This window comes from Gossypium hirsutum, chromosome A01, assembly GCF_007990345.1.
Source record: "Gossypium hirsutum isolate 1008001.06 chromosome A01, Gossypium_hirsutum_v2.1, whole genome shotgun sequence".
In the NCBI taxonomy this organism is placed as follows: Eukaryota; Viridiplantae; Streptophyta; class Magnoliopsida; order Malvales; family Malvaceae; genus Gossypium; species Gossypium hirsutum.
Window position 1 is genome coordinate 113,429,643 of NC_053424.1, and position 9,124 is coordinate 113,438,766.

Consider the following 9,124-nt stretch of genomic DNA (forward strand, 5'->3'; position numbering starts at 1 on the left):
TATTACAACCCAAAAATTAAATAGCAATTAAAAATAACTTAAGAAAACCAGTCTCTTTTTCAAACCCAAAAGTATTCACCATGGCCACTCTGAATCCCCTCCAGCTCCAAGTCACCCACATCAAGGCTCACCTGCAAGGTTAAAGAAGGGGTGAGTTTGGGGGAACTCAGTGTGTAAGGAAAACCCATTCAAAGCCCAAGTCAGTTCAAGCCCATTGGGCCTAAGCCCATTCAGGTAACAGTGGTACTGGGCCAGAGCCCTTTTCAGATTACAATAAATTGGGCCTTAGCCCCTTATTCAGATAACAGTATGGCCCATAGGCCCATTTCAAAATACATGCAACATCAGTAAACATATGCAAGCCCATTTGGGGAGACTACTCAACCCACCAACCACTACACTCCACCCGTACCAGCCATACACTCCATATGGGGAATAGCTCAACTCACCCAGCCCAACACTCCACAGTTGCAGCCTTGCTGCCCAGTTAACAGTAAATTGAGGCAAAGCCTCCAGTACGTAGACAAGCCACTTTCAGTACTTCCTCCGTCAATATCCCAGTCCCATGCATCAGATAATAACAACACGGCATGCAGTAAATAACAACAGTCAAACATGCATTTAGGTCAATTTAACCCTATGGGTATTTCGGTAATTTATCTCCTAGGGGAAAAACTGTAAATTTTTCACTTTTAAAGGTATTTCAGTAATTTATCTATTTTAGGGTTTTCATGCATATTCCTACCTTTCACGTACTAACAGAATCACTATCGAGGGTTCTTACCGAATTGGGCCCGTTGGCCCATCATTCCAATTTTGGCCCATTAAGCCCAAAATATCGAGGCACAGAAATCATGCACTTTGCAGTCCAAACATTGCAGCTTACCAAAAACATTAATCGATTTACCTCACGAGCATTCGCACACTCGCAAATCTACAAAATACCGGTTTTCGGCATTTCGGCTTTTCGACTATTGTCGATCTAGACTAAGAAAGAGGGTGTTAGTTACACACCTGTTTGCGACGATATACTGATGAGATCCACACACGAACCGCCTACAATTGGATTACTAACACGTTAATCTAACTATTCAAATACAAACTACGTATTAACCCCTAACAATATTCGGCCAACCACACCTATAAATCATAGTAAGCTTATAAGAAATCAATAAGCAACTTATTAACAAATTTTTGTCAATGTTTACCACATAATCATAATTTCGCTGCAAGCTGTCTTCCTGAGCAACAGTCACTAAATCATTTATAACTGGAGCTACGAAACTCCAAATCAAGTGCCGTTAATTTTACCTGAAAATAGACTCATATATCTTATATCCATAAAATTTTCAGAATTTTTGGTTTGGCCAATCAATACCAGAGTTTTCTCAAAGTTTCGCATGTTTCACTATTTGACTAATCTGACCACTCTTCATTACGAATCAAATTTCTCATTGTACAGAATTCAAAATATGTTCTCGTTTATTTCATTTTAAACTAGACTCATTAAGCTTTAGTTACATAATTTATTCACCTTCTAACTCATCTCTCACAATTTATGGTGATTTTCCAAATTCACATTACTGTTGCTGTCCCAAGCAGATTTATTACCAAATCACTCTTTCACACATAACTTGCATGCATGTTACTTAAACATGTATATCACCAATCAATCATCACATATCTATGAGTTTACTTAAGTATAGTCTCCATTTCATCATTTTAAAGCACAACATGTTAGCCGATTTTTCCCCTTAGCATCTAAGGCACATGCATGCTCATTTGTTTGGCTCAACTTCACCTATCTTCCATTTTTCATCAAAAGAACATGAAACAACAACCATTTCCTTCATTTTAATTCATGAACAAATGCTCACAACACAACGAAAAACCAAAATATGCTTCAAGAGTTAAGGTAGAATCAAGAAGAACTCATGAACATCAAGATAGAAGCAAACTACCATGAACTTACCTTCAATTTTCTTCCCCAAGTGACCGAACATTCAAGAGCTTTCTCCTCTCCTTTCTCTTCTCTAACTTTAGGCTATGATGAACAAAGATGGACAAAACTTTGTTCTTTTCACCCCTTTTTCTTTTAATAAAATTTCATATTTCATCCATTTAATTCTTTAATACAAAAGACATGAAATGTCCATCATGGAACATTTACCTAAACCATTATCATGGAATATTTACCTAACCCATTAGCATGGAATATTTACCTAATCCATTATCATGGAATATTTACCTAATCTGTTATCAATTTGTATCAATTTGTACCATAAATTATGGATATCAAGTGCTCATATTGTCTACAACAATATGATGGCTGGCCACTTCATGTAAAATGGGAGGTTTGTCATGCAAATCCTCCTATTTTTCACTCCTATTTATTTGGCCACTTCAATTTAGCCTATAGCATTTTCAAACATTTTCACATAGGTTCTATTTCATAATTTCACCCCCTTTTTCTTATGGAACAAAAATTAACTAAAATTGTCGGGTTCTATCTTAAGCTTGGCTTTCTAGAGGCCCACTAACATATTAAACTTATGCCAACATTCACAGAATTCCCGAAAATTGGGGCGTTACATAAGTATTGTGAAATGGACACTTTGGACAGGTATGTACTTAACCTTCGGGTTGAAAATAGATACAACAACGATAAGGTGGTAAGATGATTAATGATGTTTAGAAATGTGATATATGTTTTGGTGATACCATGCTAAGGTTGTTTGGTATAATTGTATTGTTATGTTACTTATTATTTGCATATGACTTACTAAGCATTTATGCTTACTCCCTCCTTTTCATTCACTATAGTTTTGAACAAGCCAGCTTAGGAATCGGGACAGGTCGAAGGTTCGATCACACTATCCGAAGGACTCTTTTTGGTAAATGGCTTGTAAAACTTAAGTATGGCATGTATAGCAATACCCCTATTTTGTGTAAATAATTTTGTGATATGGCCATGATTTGGTTGAGAAAATGCTTAATAATGATAAGTCATGGAAAATGCTAAGTTAGATCATGTTTGATGTCATGGAAGTTTAATATGTTATCTAGATCATAAAAACTCATGAAAAGATGAAATTTGCCATAAACAGAATATTGCAGCAACACTGGCATGAGTTTGAAAATTTACTAAAAATCATAGAAATTGAATTTGGTGATGTATTAAATATAAAATTGAATCCTAGTATGTATAGTTTCATATAAAACAAATGAAACAATTAAAGGAATTATATGTTATAAGATATTTGAATTTTAGTGAAACAGGGCCAGAGCGATTTCTGGATCCCCTGTTCCAACTTTAGAAATTTACCATAAATTGTACAAAAATAATTAGGTGGTGTATTTTATATTTTTGGAATCCTTATTGAGTCTAGTTTCAGAATAAATAAACATTATAGTCATATAAACTTTTCATAGATAGAAATATGGTTCGTAGTAAACAGAGGTCAGTCCAGTCAAGTCCTGAAATAGGGGTAACTTTAACTAATAAACTGTATTAATTGGCCCAACCAAAAATTCTAGAAAACAATTAGTAAATAGATATATGAGTCTAGATTTAAGGAAAATTTACAGATCTTGATTTTGAGTTTTGTAACTCGAGATATGATTTTTCTTGTAACTGTGATGCAGGTAGCTAGAAAGCTGTGAATGTAGAAATAAATGATTCGAAGTTCTTAATTCGATAAATTATGTTCGGTAACACCTCAAGCTCGACTCCGGTGACGGTGTCAAGCGTGGGGGCGTTACATTTAGTGGTATCAAAGCCAGGTTTAGTCGGTTCTTGGACTACGTGTTGTATGTATAGATTTTACTATACATGCCATATGTATAAATTATGATAGTGTGACGACTTCTGACCTATTAAATGATTTTTTTATAGTAAATGGATCCCGATCCAACTGCGGCTGATGATGTAGAGAGTAATGCACCAGCTCCGACTGAAGGGGCGGTGCCAACTGAAAATCCACCTCCTACTGTTGGTCAAGGAGGAGGAGAAGGGGTTCGGAAAGCTTTTCTCCAAATGATGAATGCTTGGTATACTGAGTTTGTTCGTACGAACCCAAATGCACAACCTCCCCCACCTCCCCCAATTCCTCAACCTATACCCCCGATGCCTCAGGGTGTGGATATGATAAAATTTCACAGAACTCCAGTTGATAGAATTCGTAAACAAGGGGCCGAAGAATTTAGGGCAAATATTGATGACGATGCCGAGAAAGCAGAGTTCTGGCTTGAAAATTCTATCCGGGTATTTGATGAATTATCTTGTACACCTGAAGAATGTTTGAAATGTGCTATATCTTTGTTGAGGGATTCAGCTTATAATTGGTGGAAGACTTTGATTTCGGTGGTACCGAAAGAGATGGTAACCTGGGAATTCTTTCAAGAAGAGTTTTGAAAGAAATATATTAGTGAAAGATTTATTGATCAGAAACGTAAAGAGTTTCTTGAGCTGAAGCAAGGTAATATGACAGTCACAGAATATGAAAGAGAGTTTGTTCGATTGAGTAAGTATGCCAGAGAATATGTTCCTACAGAGGCCAAGATGTGCCAACGATTTGAAGACGGGCTCAACGAAGACATCAAGGTATTTGTTGGGATCCTTGAACTAAAAGAAAATGTGGTACTTGTCAATCGAGCTTGCAAGGCTGAAGAACTACTTAAGAAAAAGAAAAAGGTAGAATCTAAGACACGAAATTGGAAGAAAAGACCAATGAGTAATGCACCCTCACAACAACCCGAAAAGTCAAGAAATATGAATCCTCGTTCCCAAGTTTCAGCTGGGCAATCATATGGGAATTCTAAGAAGCAAAATGTGGGTCTTAAGTCCCAGACTACTTCGGCAGGCAGTGTAGGGAACTCGAGATTTGTTAAACCCGAGTGCCAGCGGTGTGGTAGAAATCATTATGGTCCGTGCAGAGCAAATGAATGTTTTCGATGTGGTTCTCCAGATCATTTTATTAGAGACTGCCCGGAGAGAGCTGAGAAAGAAAAATTTTAGTATACAAAAATAAGTGGTGCGGATTCGAGGGGAAGGTATCCAAGAAAAGCTGGGAATGAAGCAAGCAGTAAGAATGTAGCCAGAGATGCAGCAGTTAGATCTGAAGGTAGGGCTCCGGCTAGAACTTATGCTATTAAAGCGCGTGAAGATGCTTCATCACCCGATGTGATTACTAGTATATTTTCTCTTTATGATGTTAATGTTAATGCTTTGATTGATCTCGGTTCTACTCATTCATATGTATGCATGAAACTGGTGTCTAGTATGAATATACCTGTTGAGAACACAGAATTTATGATTAGAGTGTCGAATCCACTAGGCAAATGTGTGATAGTTGATAAAGTATGCAAGAAATGCCCTTTAATGATTTGGGGTCGTTACTTTCCAGCCGACTTGATGTTGTTGCCGTTTGATGAATTTGATATTATTTTGGGTATGGATTGGTTGACATTGCATGATGCTATAGTAAATTGCAAAGAAAAGGTTATAGAATTAAAGCGTGAAAATGGTGAAACTCTGCGAGTTGAATCAAATAAATCAGAGTCATTGTCTAGTGTGATTTCTTCAATGTCGGCTCAAAGATATTTGAAAAAGGGTTAAGAAGCTTATTTGGCATATGTAATTAATACAAAAGAAGTTAAAAAGAAAGTTGAATCAGTGCCGGTTGTGTGTGAATTTGCGGACGTATTTCCAGAAGAATTGCCGGGTTTACCTCCAGTCAGGGAAGTAGAATTTGGTATTGATTTGATACCGGGAACAATTCCGATCTCGATTACTCCATATAGAATGGCACCAGCAGAGTTGAAAGAATTAAAGTCGCAGTTGCAAGAGTTGACTGATAAAGGCTTTGTGAGACCGAGTTTTTCACCTTGGGGTGCTCCCGTGTTATTTGTGAAAAAGAAGGATGGTTCTATGAGATTGTGTGTTGACTATCGGCAATTAAACAGGGTGACAATCAAGAACAAGTATCCGTTGCCAAGAATTGATGATTTATTTGATCAGCTAAAAGGAGCGACATGGTTTTCAAAGGTTGACTTGAGATCTGGATACTATCAGCTGCGAGTAAAAGAGTCGGATGTGCCTAAAACTGCTTTTAGAACAAGGTACGGTCATTATGAATTTTTAGTTATGCCATTCGGGTTGAAAAACGCTCCTGCTGTGTTTATGGATTTGATGAATCGCATATTTCGGCCATACTTGGACAAATTTGTTGTGGTGTTTATTGATGATATTTTAATTTATTCAAAAGATGAGACAGAGCATGCTGAGCATTTGAGGATAGTTTTGCAAACTTTGAGAAATAAGCAGCTGTATGCTAAGTTTAGTAAAAGTGAATTTTGGCTCCGGAAAGTTGGATTTTTAGGTCATATTGTTTCAGGTGATGGTATACGGGTTGATCCTAGTAAAATTTCAGCCATTGTTGATTGGAAACCACCGAAAAATGTAACCGAAGTTAGAAGTTTCTTGGGGCTAGCTGGGTATTATCGGCGGTTTGCAAATGGATTTTCTATAATTGTTGCTCCTATGACTAGACTACTCCGAAAGACTGTTAAATTTGAATGGACAGAAGAATGTCAACAGAGTTTTGAAGAATTGAAAAAGTTATTAACAGAGGCACCAGTGTTAGTACAACCCGAATCAGGTAAAGAATTTGTGGTGTATAGTGATGCTTCTCTAAATGGTTTGGGGTGTGTACTCATGCAAGAAGGAAAAGTGGTGGCTTATGCTTCGAGGCAGTTAAAACCTCATGAGAGGAATTATCCTACTCATGATTTGGAATTGGCTAAGGTGGTGTTTGCTATGAAGATTTGGTGACATTATTTGTATGGTGAAAAGTGTCGGGTATATACCGACCACAAAAGTCTTAAGTACTTGATGTCACAAAAAGACTTGAATTTAAGACAACGAAGATGGTTGGAGTTGTTGAAAGATTACGAGCTTGTTATTGACTACCATCCGGGAAAAGCGAATGTGGTTGCCGATGCTTTAAGCAGAAAGTTGTTATTTGTTTTGAGAGCTATGAATACTCAGTTAAAGAGATCAGGTGATGGTTCGATTCTAGCAGAGATAAGAGCAAGACCGATGTTTTTACAAGAGATTTCTGAAGGTCAGAAAAATGATGAAGGTTTGCTAGCCAAGAGAAAACAGTGTGAAGCTGATATGGGATCAGATTTTAGAATCGGTTCTGATGGTTGTTTGATGTTTAAAAATCGGATTTGTGTACCGAAAAATGATGAGTTGATTCAAAGGATTTTGTATGAAACACATAATGGCTGTTTGGCAGTTCATCCGAGCAGTACGAAAATGTATAATGACTTAAAGAAAATGTATTGGTGGAGTGGAATGAAAAGAGATATTTCCGAGTTTGTATCAAAGTGCTTAGTTTGTCAACAAGTGAAAGCTGAACACCAAGTACCTTCGGGATTACTCCAGCCTATCATGGTTCCTGAATGGAAATGGGATCGAATTACCATGGATTTTATATCAGGGTTGCCGTTAACTCCGGGGAAGAAAAATGCCATCTGGGTAATAGTTGATAGACTGACTAAATCGGCTCATTTTATTCCGGTACGTACGGATTATTCTCTTAATAAGTTGGCTGAATTGTATATCTGTAAGATTGTTAGACTTCATGGAATACCTTTGTCAATCATTTCGGATAGAGATCCGAGATTTACTTCACGGTTTTGGCGAAAGTTGCAAGAGGCATTAGGTACAAAGTTAAATTTCAGCACTGCCTTTCATCCACAAACTGATGGACAATCAGAGAGAGTAATTCAGATTCTTGAAGACATGCTCAAATGTTGCGTATTGGAATTTCAAGGTAGTTGGGAAAGGTACTTACTGTTGGTAGAATTTGCTTATAATAATAGTTATCAGACGAGTTTGAAGATGGCACCTTATGAAGCATTGTATGGTCATAAATGTCGGACGCCATTGTATTGGACTGAACTCAGGGAAAATCAGATTTATGGAGTTGATCTAATAAAAGAAACCGAAGAAAAGGTGAAAGTGATTCGAGATTGTTTGAAAGCTGCTTCAGATAGACAGAAATCTTATGCGGATTTGAAACGAAGGGAAATCGAGTTTCAAGTTGGTGATAAGGTATTTTTAAAAGTGTCTCCATGGAAAAAAGTCCTTAGATTTGGCCGGAAAGGCAAGTTAAGTCCACGTTTTATTGGACCGTATGAAATAATTGAAAAAGTTGGACCGGTAGCATATCGGCTAGCATTACCATCTGAATTAGAAAAGATCCATGATGTGTTCCACGTATCTATGTTACGTCGGTATCGTTCAGATCCTTCACATATAATTTCACCGACAGAAATTGAACTACGACCGAATATGACTTACGAAGAAGAACCGATTAAGATTTTAGCTCAAGAGGTCAAAAAACTAAGAAATAAAAGTGTCGCTCTCGTGAAAGTATAGTGGCAAAAACACGGGGTAGAAGAGACTACATGGGAACCTGAAGAAACTATGAGAAACCAATACCCACACTTGTTTACCGATAAGATTTTCGAGGACGAAAATCCTTACAGGGGGGAGAGTTGTAATATCCCGAATTAAGGCCTAATCGAAATAGTGGTTTTGTGACCACAAATTCGAGATAGAAATAATTATTTTATAATTATTTTGAGGTTTATGATATGATTGCATAATTGTGTGAAAATTTCGTGAAGAACTTTTTGGCATAACGAGTTTAATTTAAAGTTAGGGACTAAATCGAATAAGTTGCAAAACTTGCATTCTAGAAGTTTTTAGTATGAAATTGCTTTGAAATATTAATTAGATTTAGGAGGTCTTAAATGGTAATTTGACCAATTTTAAGTTCATGGACAAAATTAGGACATGGAAGGAATTTTTGGACAGTTTAGTAGTAAGGGCATTTTGGTCATTTGGATATTAAATGAAATAAAAATAGGAAAAATAACCCAAAATGATCATCTTCTCCATATTGTTCTGCCGATTTTTGCTCTCCTCCATAGCTGGGGTTTCTTCAACTTTCAAACTTCATAGTAAGTGATTTCAAGCCCCGTTTTTAATGATTTTTATGTTTTTGAAATCCCGGTAGCTCGATTTAGCTTATGTTAACAACAATTCAAC